The sequence below is a fragment of the Capra hircus genome, chromosome 16, assembly GCF_001704415.2.
Source record: "Capra hircus breed San Clemente chromosome 16, ASM170441v1, whole genome shotgun sequence".
Lineage (NCBI taxonomy): Eukaryota > Metazoa > Chordata > Mammalia > Artiodactyla > Bovidae > Capra > Capra hircus.
The window spans coordinates 42803278-42816931 of record NC_030823.1 but is presented as its reverse complement, the minus strand read 5'-3'; the positions used below and the strand labels follow the sequence as shown (position 1 = coordinate 42816931).

Sequence of the window (13654 nt, the reverse complement as noted above, 5' to 3'; positions counted from 1 at the left end):
CAGGTGGCCAAAGTATTGGAGCTTCAGCATCAGTCCTTCCAATGCATATTCAGGGTTGATTTCCTTTAGGATTGACTGGTTGGATCTCCTTGCTGTCCAAGGGACTCTCAAGAGTCTTCTCTTATGAGAGGGCCTGTGAAATGCTACTAGGGATGAAAGAGACCTGAACTCAGCCAACCCTTGAACAAGCTGAGAACACAGCCATTAATGCTGGAGTGTGGGACCCTGAATGGAAGACCCAGTTGAGCCATGACAGACTTCTGACCTGAAAGGTCTATAAGATAATAACTTGCTATTTTATAAGCCACCAAATTGATGCTGGAGAAGACTCTGAGAGTCCCTTGGACTGCAAGGAGATCAAACCACTCAATCATAAAAGAAATCAACCTTGAATATTTACTGGAAGGACTGATGCTGAAGCTGCAGCTCCAATACTTTGGCCACCTGATGCAAAGAGCTGATTCATCGGAGAAGGCCCTGATACTGGGAAAGATTGAGGGCAGGAGGAAAAGGGGGTGACAAGAGGATGAGATGGTTAGATAGCATTACCGACTCAACAGACATGAATTTGAGCAAACTCTGGGCAATAGTGGAGGACAGAGAAGCCTCTTGGCTGCAGTCCTTGGGGTTGCAAAGAGTTGGGGACACAAATTAGGGACTGAACAACAACAACAAATTTGGTGTAATCGGTTACAAAGAAATAGAAACAAATATTCCACATGACCCAAGGGGGCTACTTAATCTTTCTAAGTCCCAGTGTCTCATTCAGAAAATAAGGACAGAAAATCCAAAGGGTTGTTGTGAATAAGGGACGTTGGGGCTTGTAGACAGATCCTTGAGCTTGGGGCCAGAAGGCCAAAAGTTGCTATGTGTCACTTTTAGCAAATTGTTTAACTTCTCCTAGTTTCAGTTTCCACTCTTCTAAAATGGAGCCAACGGCAGCTATTTTCTTAATAACTGACCAGCAGTTGGGCTCATGGCCACCCAGCCAAAGACTACATTTCCCATAATCCCTTGCAAAGAGGTATGGTCACCTGCCAAAGGTCTCACCAATGAAATGAGAATGAGGCTTGTGGGCTGCTTCTAGGGTGGACTTTAAAACATGGCACATGCCCTCCAGCTCCGGCCCCCTCCTATGACTGGAACACTGAGGTGCCCCCCTCACAGCTTCAACAAGCAGACAAGGAACATGTCTTCCAAGATGGTGGAGAAGAAAGATGGTATGAACCCAGGCCCCTGAATGAGGGGGTTGCTGAGTCACCCACTGGCTTGGCATGTGAGAGAGAAATAAACATGTTTCCTTGGAGCCCTTGGCTATTGGGGAGGGCGGGTGGGTTGCTCTTGTTACAGCAGCCTGGTCTCTGCCTTGACTAATTCAAGCAACTAATACAGGGAAAACAGGTTCAAGGATGGCAAAGAAGAATTGGGGATGTCATGTAAGCATTAATTAGCCCAGAGCCTCCCTTTCACCTAGGATTTTGTTTTGTAAAATGGAGCAATTATGAAAATACCAAGTGATTTTTTTAATCTTCCTCAATAAATATTACTTCAAGAATATGCTAAAAGTTCAGTGAATCAAGAGATTGTGGTGATTGATTCATTCCACAGATTATCTATTGAGCTGCTATTAATTGCCTGAAGATATAACACTGAACAAAACAAAATACCCACTTTCAAGGAGTTTTCCTGTTAGGCAAGAGGGAGGTGATAAACAACCAACAAATACATGATGTTCAATGGTGATTAGTATGGGAGAGAAGAGTAAATAAAAGGGTGGAGGCATGCCAGTGAGGGTGATGGGAATGTATTATACAGGTATCCACAGAAGATCTCCCTGATGCCATAGCATTTGAACAAGATCTGGAAGTGAGGGAGTGTCCTGGGACACCCAGGGGAAGAACATTCTAGGCAGGGGAAACAGTCCATGCAAATGCCCTGAGGAGGAGCACAGCCTATGTGTTCAGGGAATAGCAAGGAGCCTCTGGAGGGGGGATCAGAGGGCAAATAGATCATGAGGGCCCCACAGTCAATATGAGGAATTCAGCTTTTGGATGCTGAGAGTCCCTTGGACTGCAAGGAGATCAAACCACTCAATCATAAAGGAAATCAACCTTGAATATTCCCTGGAAGGACTGATGCTGAAGCTGAAGCTCCAATACTTCTGCCACCTGATGAAAAGAGCCAACTCATTGGAAAGACCCTGATGCTGGGAAAGACTAAGACTAGTTCTAGACTAAGAACAGGAGGAGCAATTGGAGAGCTGAGCAGAGGGGTGCTCTGAGCTCCATGTACAGAGTAAAGCCTGGCTTAGGGACTACTGTGTTGCTGAGATGAGGGGTGATGGAAGCAGAAATCAAGGATGTGTAGTTCCAGATGCAGAGATGATAGGATATGTGGAGGGGTCGGGTGTGAGTGGGAGCAAATGAGGAGTCAAGGAAGATTCTAGAGTTCCAAGATGAAAGGGCAGAGTTGCTCTTGCCTAGAGGGGGCAGGTATGGGGAGGCAACAGAAGGAGCTCAGTTCTGGATGCCTTTGATTCCTATTGGGCAAGCCAAGCACTCCTACTTGTGGAAGGTCCTACTTGGAGATAGAAATTTGGAGGCAGTCAGGGTAAAGATGGTGTTTAAGCCATGAGATCTGAGAGCTCCCAGGGACCAACATCTGCAGAGGGAGCCCTGGGCACTACAAACTAGTAGTGGGAGGATGAGTCAGTGGAACCAGAAAGATATCTTTCAGCAGTGATTGTTTTTCTTTATTGTGGAAAAATTAAAATTTTTGATGTCATAAAAATTATAATTTTAACTACGTTGAAGTATGTGATTCAGTAGCATTGATGACCTTCATAGGATTCTGTAACCATCACCACTATTTCCAAAACTTTTTCATCACCCCAAACAGAAACTTTGTACCCCTTAAGCAATAATTCCCCATTGTCTCTTCCCTCCAACCCTGGCAATATCTACTTTCTGTCTCTAAGGAGTTCCCATTTCTGGACCTTTCACATCAATGGGCTCAGACAACAGGTGGTCATTTCTATGTTTCTTTCATTTACTATAATGTCTTCAAGGTTTACTCATGTTGTATCATGTAATGGCACTTTATTTCCTTTTATGCCAAGTAGTATCCCATTGCGGAGAAGGCAATGGCAACCCACTCCAGTACTCTTGCCTGGCAAATCCCATGGATGGAGGAGCCTGGTAGGCTGCAGTCCACTGGGTCACTAGGAGTTGGACACAACTGAGCGACTTCACTTTCACTTTCCTTCTCCATGCATTGGAGAAGGAAATGGCAACCCACTTCAGTGTTCTTGCCTGGAGAATCCCAGGGATGGAGGAGCCTGGTGGGCTGCCGTCTATGGGGTCGCACAGAGTCGGACACAACTGAAGCGACTTAGCAGCAGCAGCAGTATCCCATTGGATGAATATTCTGCTTATCCATTCACTTGTTGATGAACACCTGGGTTGTTTCTGCCTCTTGGCTATTGTGAATAATGCTGCTGTGAATAAGCAGTGACTCTTAATGTGGGCTTGGGGAGGAAATAAAAGCTATGAGCATGTCTCCTTCCCAGAAGCCCGTCACAGTCTTCCAGGGGTTTTCTTTGGCTCTATAAAAGAAGACTATGGGCTAAACAGATTGAAAACAGCTTTAAAACAAATGGGATTAAACGAAAATTATCAATACGCATTAAATCTCAATTAGACAGGAAATATATTACACATATATTCAATAGGAACATGGGACCTAAATGTTGAGCATATACAAGCTATGCTATGTCTTGCTCAACACCTGTTTCTCCACAGAACACACACTCAATAAAGAGAGACCTGGCTGGCCTTGTGCGTGGTGTCTGTCAAACAACAGGTCCTCAGTCAATGTCTGTGGGACAAACGGAGCAGCCAGATGACAGTCGCTGGAGTCCTGGCAAGGGACACACAGTGGTCCCTTGGCAAGGGGCAAGGATCTGACCCCACAGGACCTGTGGGGCAGTAACCTGGAAGGGGACCAGGTGAGTCTGTTTTCATCAACTTTCCACAGAAATTGAGCAAGTCCTTTACTTACCAGCGTGGAAGACAAGGCCCAGGAGTTCGGTGTTTTGTATATTTGTTTGAGCAGTGCCAACAACAGAAACCACAGATGCTGTCCTATCAAGTTGCAGTTTTCTCAAAATACCACTCGTGCTCATCACTACTTTTAAATTATGGTCATTACTTGGCCAGCTGCTGCTGGATCATATTTAATATGCTAATAGAGGCACATACATGTGTGTCTTAGTCACTCAGTCATATCCAACTTTTTGGGACCCCATGGGCTGTAGCCTTTCAGGCTCCTCTGTCCATGGAGTTCTCCAGGCAAGAATACCAGTGTGGGTAACCATTCCCTTCTCTAGGGGATTTTCCAGACCCAGGGATCAAACCCGGGTCCCCGAATCCCCTTTCAGGCAGATTCTTTACTGTCTCAGCCACAAGGGAAGTCCAGGGGCACATGTATCACTCTAACAAATTTGGTTTTATCAACTGTTTTGATAATTATGTTACACTATGCGCTGTGCTTAGTCGCTCAGTCGTGTCTCTTTGTGACCCTATAGACTGTAGCCCGCCAGGCTCCCCTGCCCATGAGGATTCTCCAGGCAAGAATACTGTAGTGGGTTGCCATGCCCTCCTCCAGGGGATCTTCCCAACCCAGGATCGAACCAGGTCTCCCACATTGCAGATGGATTCTTTATCATCTGAGCCACCTGGGAAGCCCAAGAATACTGGCATGGGTAACCTATCCCTTCTCCAGGGCAACTTCCTGACCCAGGAATCGAACCGGGATCTCCTGCATTGCAGGCGGATTCCTTACCAGCTGAGCTACCAGGGAAGCCCATGTTACATTATAGTTGCTATATAATCCATGTATTTTTTCCATCTTTGGGTCTACAGGCACTGGTAGATGGGCAAAGGGGTCACGATATAACCACAGTCAAAAGGCTGCTCCCAGGGCTTGTCTCCATTCCCCCTCTGCCTTCATCCCTGGGATACACTTGGGTCCTGGATCCAGGCTCCTCGTCCTGACCCGGCTGTGATGGCACCTCTCGCCACCAGGAGGCGCTGCTTCCTCCGTGTCAGAGGAAGACAGGGGCAGATACAGGGCTTCCTCCCTCCATCTTTGTCCTAACTAGGGCAGGTTAACGGCTTAAAGCTCAACATTCAGAAAACTAAGATCATGGCATTTGGTCCCATCACTTCATGGGAAATAGATGGGGAAACAGTGGAAACAGTGCCAGACTTTATTTTGGGGGGCTCCAAAATCACTGCAGATGGTGATTGCAGCCATGAAATTAAACGATGCTTACTCCTTGGAAGGAAAGTTATGACCAACCTAGATAGCATATTCAAAAGCAGAGACATTACTTTGCCAACAAAGGTCCGTCTAGTCAGGCTGTGGTTTTTCCAGTGGTCATGTACGGATGTGAGAGTTGGACTGTGAAGGCGGCTGAGCGCCGAAGAACTGATGCTTTTGAACTGTGGTGTTGGAGAAGACTCGAGAGTCCCTTGGACTGAAAGGAGATCCAACCAGTCCATTCTAAAGGAAATCAGTCCTGGGTGTTCTTTGGAAGGAATGATGCTAAAGCTGAAGCTCCAGTACTTTGGCCACCTCATGCGAAGAGTTGACTCATTGGAAAAGACCCTAATGTTGGGAGGTATTGGGGGCAGGAGGAGAAGGGGACAACAGAGGATAAGATAGCTGGATGGCATCACCGACTCTATGGACGTGAGTTTGAGTGAACTCCGGGAGTTGGTGATGGACAGGGAGGCCTGGCATGCTGCAATTCATGGGGTTGCAGAGTCAGACACGACTGAGCGACTGAACTGAACTGAACAGAACCTTCTGGCAACTTTTTTCCTGTTCTCATTCTCTGATACCCCATGCCCTTCTCTTTCTCTCCCCCATCCACTCTTTCTTAAGAAAAAAAAAAAACTTTCTATAACGGAAAATTTCAAAATGTACAAAAGTATATGCGAACCCCCCGGATGCCATGAGCCAACTTCAACAATTAACGCCTCACGACCAATCTTGTTTCACCTACATCCTACCTGGGGAACTTTCTAAGTATGTAGATACCAAGGTCCTACCCAAGATGGAGGAGTCAGAGTCTTAGGGCTTAGGAAGCTCCCAGGCCGCCCTTTGGGAACCACTTTTACAAACTTGGCCCTGTCTCTGGGATGCCCGCTCCGCCCCCCATCCCCCACCCCCCACCCCCCACCCAGTGCTGTTCACACAACTCGGCCTCCGACCCCTACCCCACAGCCCCCACTCTGAGCTTGCCGGCCTTCTCCCATCTCTGACCCAAGTCCTGTGGTTCCCATCACCCATCTCGCTCAGGCCCCACAGGACTCCGGCACAGATGGTCCCTGCCCTCTGCATGATCACTCTTGTGCATCTTTCTGAAAGCCAGTACTAAGTGACCACGCCCCATGCCCTTGAGCAATCTCCGACGGCTACGTTCTGTTGGTTCCTGGGTCTTTCGCTGCCTCTTCCTATGGACAGAGAACAGGCCCCAGAGTGCATCTCTAGACGGGAAAGATACTGCTAAGCTATTAATACTTGGCTTTGAAGGGTTCAGAAAAATCTCAGTGATGAGCTGAACTGTGTCACCACCACCCCGACCCCACTCTGCAAACCCATAGTTGAAGTCCTGACCCTCAGGATTTCAGAATGTGACTGAATTTGGAGACTGGGTTTTTTCTCCCCCCTAGTATTTATTTATCTGTGACTGCACGGGGTCTTAGCTGTGGCACCGGCATCTTCGATCTTAGTTGTGACATGTGGAATCTAGTTTCTTGACCAGGGACTGAACTTGGGACCCCACTGGACCACCAGGTAAGTCCCTGGACATAGGTTCTTTAATCAGGTTAGAGGTCATCAGGGTGGGTTCTAATCCAGTATGACTGGCATTCTCATAAAAAGGGAGGTGTGGTCACAGGCAGGCACAGATCATGTGAAGACACAGTGAGAGGAGGGCCATCCGTGAACCAAGGAGACAGGCCTCAGATGGGACCAGCTCTGCTGACACCTTGGTCTTGGACTTCCAGCCTCTGCAACTGTGAGAAGACAGATTTTCTGCGGTTCTTTGTTAGTGCAGCCCTAGCAGAGTAACACAGTCCCCAAGCAGAAACAAGTCACAAAACAAGAAACATTCCTGAGTTCTGATGAACCAGTTTCTTATGACTGTCAGAGGCAGCCCCAAGCACTGGACCCAGGTTCTGTATTTGTGTGTGTCCCCTGAGAGGCCCTGGGTTCAGCCAGAATAATTCTGGTCCCACCCAGCCTCCCTCGCCCCAACACTCTGGGTGGGTCTGTCACCATCTTTTGCTGCAGCACCTGTTCTGTGCCAGGCTGTCTCAGGAAGTGGTCACCAAGTCCTGATCCCAAACTGGGTCATGAGTTTGACGTGGGACAACAGAGTCCTCATTACCTCCAGCCTGAAGGCTTGTGGCAGGTATTAGACAAAAGTGGCTACACAATTCATGGGCCAGGTGCACAGTGAAATTGCAAGTCCTTGTTCCAAAGTCATTACCAAGTTCCACTGGTGACACCTCAGACGCAGGCCCTGCTAAACACAGGGTCCTGTGATGACTGTATAGACTGCATATCCTGAAGCTGCCTTGGCTCTCAGGGAACAGCAAAGGGAGGAGCGAGGCCAGTGTCTAGGGCACAGCAACCTCACCAGGAGCCACTGACTTGTCACCAGCACCAAGAATCAGATAACCTGCTCCTTCAGATCTGAGCCTCGTGGAAGCTTCCAGACCATAAGCTGGGGGAGATGGCTTCTTTATTAAAAGTTAATAGTTTCATCTCTTCTCTCCTATCTGGATTCCATGTTTTAGCAGTGACTTCAGATAGAAAAAGACAATCCTTAAAGTTTGTCATTTAGAGACAGGATAATCTGTGATTTCTGCGCATTACGGAAATTAGACTAAGGCCTGATGCTCTGTTCTGGAATGATGCCTCAGGATCCTGGGGATGGAGTGAGGAGGTACCAGCCTGAACAATTACTACAGAAACACCAAAGGGGCACAAGGCACCTCTTAGTTAAAGAGTTCAAGGGCCTATGTATTTGGCTGTTTACTTTGGCAGTTCCAGTTCCAGCAAAGGATGGATTTGTCCAAAGTGGCTCCAGGTAATGTCCAGAGAGAGATGCAGGGGATGAAGAGTGAAGGAACCCCTCCTTCCTCTGTGTAGGCATATCATTTAGTTTGTGAGTTTCAAACAATAAATGGGACGCTGGCGAACTCATGTCTAGTGAAAACAAGGCAGCTCCTCGGATGGCAGGAATACTTAGGCAGGATGGGACCAAGGAGCTTGGGGGATCCAGGGCGCCAGAGTGACAGGATCCCCCTTTGAATGTGTGCACTGGGACTGGCAAACTGCAAGTACGTCTCATCTGCACCCTGAGCTCACGACTCACACTGACCAGGGGAGCCCCTGACTGCATCTAGTTGGGTGAGTGGTTTTCCCAAGGATCCAGCAGCTGCTGCTATAAGAGGCCGCTGGGGAGCAAAACTCCCCCAATGTCCCCTAGTCCTTGGGCATCCCTACTAGCACCCTGTCTGGTGTAGGGCACGGACTAGGTGCTGAATTAAAGCTTTCATTTTGACCAGATTCCTCACCACACCCACCAATTTTAACCACTGATCCTGGGGAGAGAGAGCCCCAGAAAAGAGTGGCAAAGATTATTTCCTTCCCAGCTGCCCCTCCTCCCTTAAACGTACAAAGGCTACAGTTATAGATTATTTTGTATGTGTCCAAGTGCAGGCTGGTCAAACAGAAAAAGTAAGAAATTCAGTTTTAAATATTCCAGGAAATCTCAATTTAAATTACATCAGTTCTTATCTGGGCCTCAGTTTCTGATCTGGAAAATGAGATTGTACTACAATGAACTTTCCCTAATGTATGATTCAGAGAGGGGAGAATTCAGGTTCCTATTGGGTTTTAAGAGCTGTGTAGGGTCCCTGTGGGAATACAGACAAATTAGGGAACTAAATGACCTTGCAGTTCATTTGTTGAAAGGGCCCTTAATTATTGCCTCACCTCAGAGGCACCATCTGATGCTTCACCTAAAGAAAGTGTATTTTTAAGGACACTGGTTTTGTGGATGTGTTTAAATATAAATGTAATACATATGTGTGTATGCATACATACATATATATATACATATACATGTTTTTGTTTTTAATAAACTTTAAATTTTGGAATAATTTTAGATTTACAGAAAAGTCACAAAGAGAATTCCCTCATATCCTTCACTCAGTTTCCTCTAAATGTTAACATTTTACATAACCATTATCAAAACTTAGAAATTAACATTGGTAAATGTTAAAAGATCTTTCTTGGGTTTCACCAGTTTCTGTACTCATGTCTTTCTTCTGTTCCAGGATCCAATCGAGGACACCACACAGCATTTAGTCAAATATATGTTGTAACTTTTTATTTTGAAATAACCATAGATTTATAGAAAATTGCAAAAAAAAAAAACAAAAACAGAGAGATCCTATATACTTTTGAGTCAGTTTCTCTCAGTAACTGTAGGACAATACTGAAACTAGGAAATGGCTATTACTGATCCACAGAGCTTATTAAATATATAGGCTGACATATATATATATATTTTAAGTGATTTTTTTGGTTTTTTGTTTTTTTGGCCTCACCTCATGTCACGCGGCAGCCCAGTTCCCTGACCATGATCAGACCTGCACCTCCAGCCTTAGAAGCACGGAGTCTTAGCCACTAGACCACCAGAGAAACACCTGCATATACATTTTAACCAAATGTATGTTTTAACCTACACTTTGCCTCAGTCAAGAAGAACAGATACTTTCCCCAAAAAACATAAAACTTGCATTTAACTCTACCTGCCTTCAAACTTAAGTCCAGTCATGAAGTTCTTGGTCCCTCTCTCCAACCTACCAGCTACAAACTAGGATTTGCCCCTTCATTCCCAAAGAAGAAGTGCACTCTGCCCCAGGGCCGAACATACTCAACTTAAGGACCCCGAACTCCCCAAATTCGAGGCCAATGTGCATGAGTGCATGTGTGCGTACGTGCATGCAGGTGTGTTTGTATGGGTGAGAGAGACAGATAGAGACAGGGAAGTAGCCCTCTTTACCAGTCTATTCTAAACTCACTCCTGTGGAGCCACCACCACCCCCTCACGCCTCCACAGGAGAGGAGATAAAGAGCTAGATGAATATCCAAGTACATGTCTTCTGTTACCATCAGATATAAAGATGACAGAAATATTCTATCCATCCGCTCTAAAGACTGCAGGAGTAAATTCAACTGCCATGAAGACATTAGTTTTATCTGAGACCCAAACAGAAGCAGGGACAAATAGAAGCGGGGACAACCTGACGTTTGTTTTCTGAATGATCATCCAGGGATGTCTACAGGTGACCTCCATCTGAGACAGGTCACAGATAAGTGAACTTTATGTGAGAAGCAGATCATGTTTCTGTGCTGACATAACTGCATGTGTTAGTCGCTAAGTTGTGTCCGACTCTTTGTGACCCCGTGGACTATAGCCTGCCAGGCTCCCCTGTCCGTGGAATTCTTCAGGCAAGAATACTGGAGTAGTTTGCCTGATCCCCTTCTCCAGGGGATCTTCCCGACCCAGGGATCAAACCCAGGTCTCCTATTCTGCAGGCGGATTCATTACCACTGGGCCACCAAGGATGCTCCTTGCTGGCATAACTAAAAGCAAAGCTAGACTGGAAAAGGCTACTTTGCAAATGATATTACCTGAACTCAAATTAACAGTCTAGTTAAATCATAATTCAAACCTGTGGTCCCTTTGGGATTCCTTGGTGGCTCAGACAGTAAAGAATCCATCTGCAATGCAGGAGACCTTGGTTCGATCCTTAGGTCGGGAAGATCCTCTGGAGAAGGGAATGCAACCCACTCCAGTACTCTTGCCTGGAGAATTCCATGGACAGAGGAGTCTGGTACCTTTATTTGAGAAGCTCAAGCTCCCAGATCAGTTGGTGGTTGGAGAAGGCAGGCATTCTTTACTTCAGCCTAAAACTGGGGGAAAAAAATATAAAGACTTTGGCTTATAATCGATCCCAAATGCTGTCTTGGTCAGAGCTCCCATGAGGGCTCTGGGCTGGCTCTATCACTGCAGCCGGCATCCCAGGCATGCGATGGCCCTGCTGCAGCCCACACAGGCTCTGGGGAGCAGAGAGGAGCTGCGGCCAGGCGGCCGCAGGCGTGGCCAGTGCAGTGTGCATGCAAAGGGATCCTCTCTGAAGCCAGCCCACTGAGCAGCTGAGCAGAGGAGGACCGGACCATTCCCACGGGAACAGATCTGGCTGCCTGCTTTGCTCTCCAGCAATAAGAGACAGAGGACTGGCTTAGTCTGGAGGAGGTGCTATCAGGCAGAGTGTGTCAAGGCCAAGGTTTAATTTCAAATCCCAGAAATCCATTCTAAGGCCCTTCTGACTCTTACAAAGTGGTCAGAATGGAAATAGTCTCCTCTCCCTTCCAGCGTTTAGAAGTACAAAGAAAGACAAGACAGAGCTAGGAGATGGGGTCCAGTTGGTTGGGCACGAGCAAGGCAGGTGCCCTGGGAAGTGGCTGGAAGTGAAGTGGCAGATGACACGCAGAGGCTGTGGGAGGGCTGGTCACAGTAGGTGCTGTCCTCAGACTGCATCAACAGTACCCATCGCTTCATAGACCCTGGAGGCTTGTCTTACTTTAGTCATTGGGGTCAGAGGAGTCAGCCACTGGCACGTGGCTTTGCCTCTGGGATTCGGGTGAATTCCTATAAGCACTATATTGGAGAACAATGGGGAAAATCAGCTGGACAGTGAACTGGGGAACTTACCACTCAGTGTCAGCAAGTAGATATCAACGGCAGGAAGGCAAGGACCCCAAGCTGGTTTGGGCAGGCTCTGGGGACAAACAGGGCCTGTATTGCTGTTGGGTTATCCCGGGCTTGCTGGAGGCCATGGGGTGTGCCTGGTGATCCAAGACTTGAAAAAGCCACTGCTGTCTTGGCTCTCCATCCTTTGGTGGCTTGGATTCAGTTCCTGTTGTCATGGTAATCTGGCAGGCCTCACAGCTCGCTGGACCCAAAGCTGGCATCGGTAGGTGGAACTGGTGGGACCCGGAGAACCAAACTCTCGTCTCAGCTGAGCTCCCTTGGAGCAACCCTTCTTATCAGCCACTAGCGCAGAAAACACCACCAGCTTCTCCTCCCCATCAACCTCCTGGGCCTGGCTTCAGATGAAAAGAAAAACTCTCCCCAAGGCAGACACATCTCCTAATGCCCACACAGGTACCTTTTCCGAAGCATATGATTGCATTTGAAATTTGCTTCATGCAGGGAGAGAGAGAGTACAGGGTGTTCACATTCAAATCACTTGGCAAAGGGGGTCCCCACAGGTCAGTGACACCATCACAGGCCCATCTCTAAGGACACGAGCCTGCAGTTAGGAGTACAGAGTTCAGAGCCAGATTGCTTGGCTCCCCTTTCTATCAACTGCATCTTTTGTTACTTTTAAAATTTATTATTATTATTATTGTTTTTGGCTACACTATGTGGCTTGTGGGATCTTAGCTGCCCAGCCAGGGATTAAACCTGTGCCCCCTGCAGTGGAATCACAGAGCCCTAACAATTGTACCACCAGGGAAGTCCCATCCTGTGTTACTTTTGCTCTTGGTACTTCCGCTTCTTCTCTGAAAGGCAGGGTAACAACAGATTCTTGCTCCTGAGATAATACATAAGCCCTAGGATGCAGGGCTTCATACATAGTAAGTGCTCCATAAACATTGGCAATTATCATTCCTACGTGCAAATTCCTCCCAGCCAGAAACCATCCAAGGCCCAGCCTGTGCACCTTTTTCCTCCAACAGTTATAAGCAGGCAGCTCCAGGGGCCCAAGAGCTTGCTTCCCCAGCAGCCCTTACCAGCTGCCATGGCAGGGCAAAGCCTCCGACATCCTGTCCCAGCATCCCATGATGGTTCGAGCGTCTTGCCCCTTTCTTCCCTCCTGGGCCCACAACGTGCAGCACTTCTAGGGCAGTATACTTGCTGATTGCTTCCTGCATTATTACTCACAACAACCAGCTAAGACACTGCCAAAGAAACACTCACAGCTGGCCCTGCCGATGACAGGGGGCAGGCCTGTCCTGCCTCTGCTTGAAACCTGCAGAGAAAGAAATGGGGAGGGGAGGAAAGAGGATGGAGGAGAAAGCTGAGATCGCAAAGATTCTAGCAGGGGTGGCCCACGATCCACACTGATCAGGAGGAAAAACAAGCCAGCACTTCCCTGGATGAGAAGTTAGAAAATGATAATAGTTTAAAATTCATGGGGACTTCCCTGGTGGTCCAGTGGTTGAGAATCCACCTTGCAATGCAGGGGATGTGGGTTTGATCCGCAGGGGCAGGGAACTAAGATCCCACATGACTTGGGGGGCAGCTAAGCCCAAACGCTGCAATGAGAGAAGCCCTTGCCCTGCAACAAAGACCCAGCGCAGCCAAAAAAAAAAGCAAGCAACAAAATAAAGCAGCAGTGACTGCTCCCAGATCCCGGGCACAGTGTAGAGTGGATCCATCAGAGTTCTGACAGAGGAAATATGGATGAAGATTTATGTCAAGGAGTGGGCTCAT

General features: G+C 47.5%; 1 non-coding gene across 1 annotated transcript; it reads right to left on the bottom strand.

The window, feature by feature from the left end:
- Positions 13040-13146, bottom strand: MIR34A (microRNA 34a). The gene has a single exon (NR_129717.1). It is a non-coding gene; the product is annotated as a microRNA 34a (primary transcript).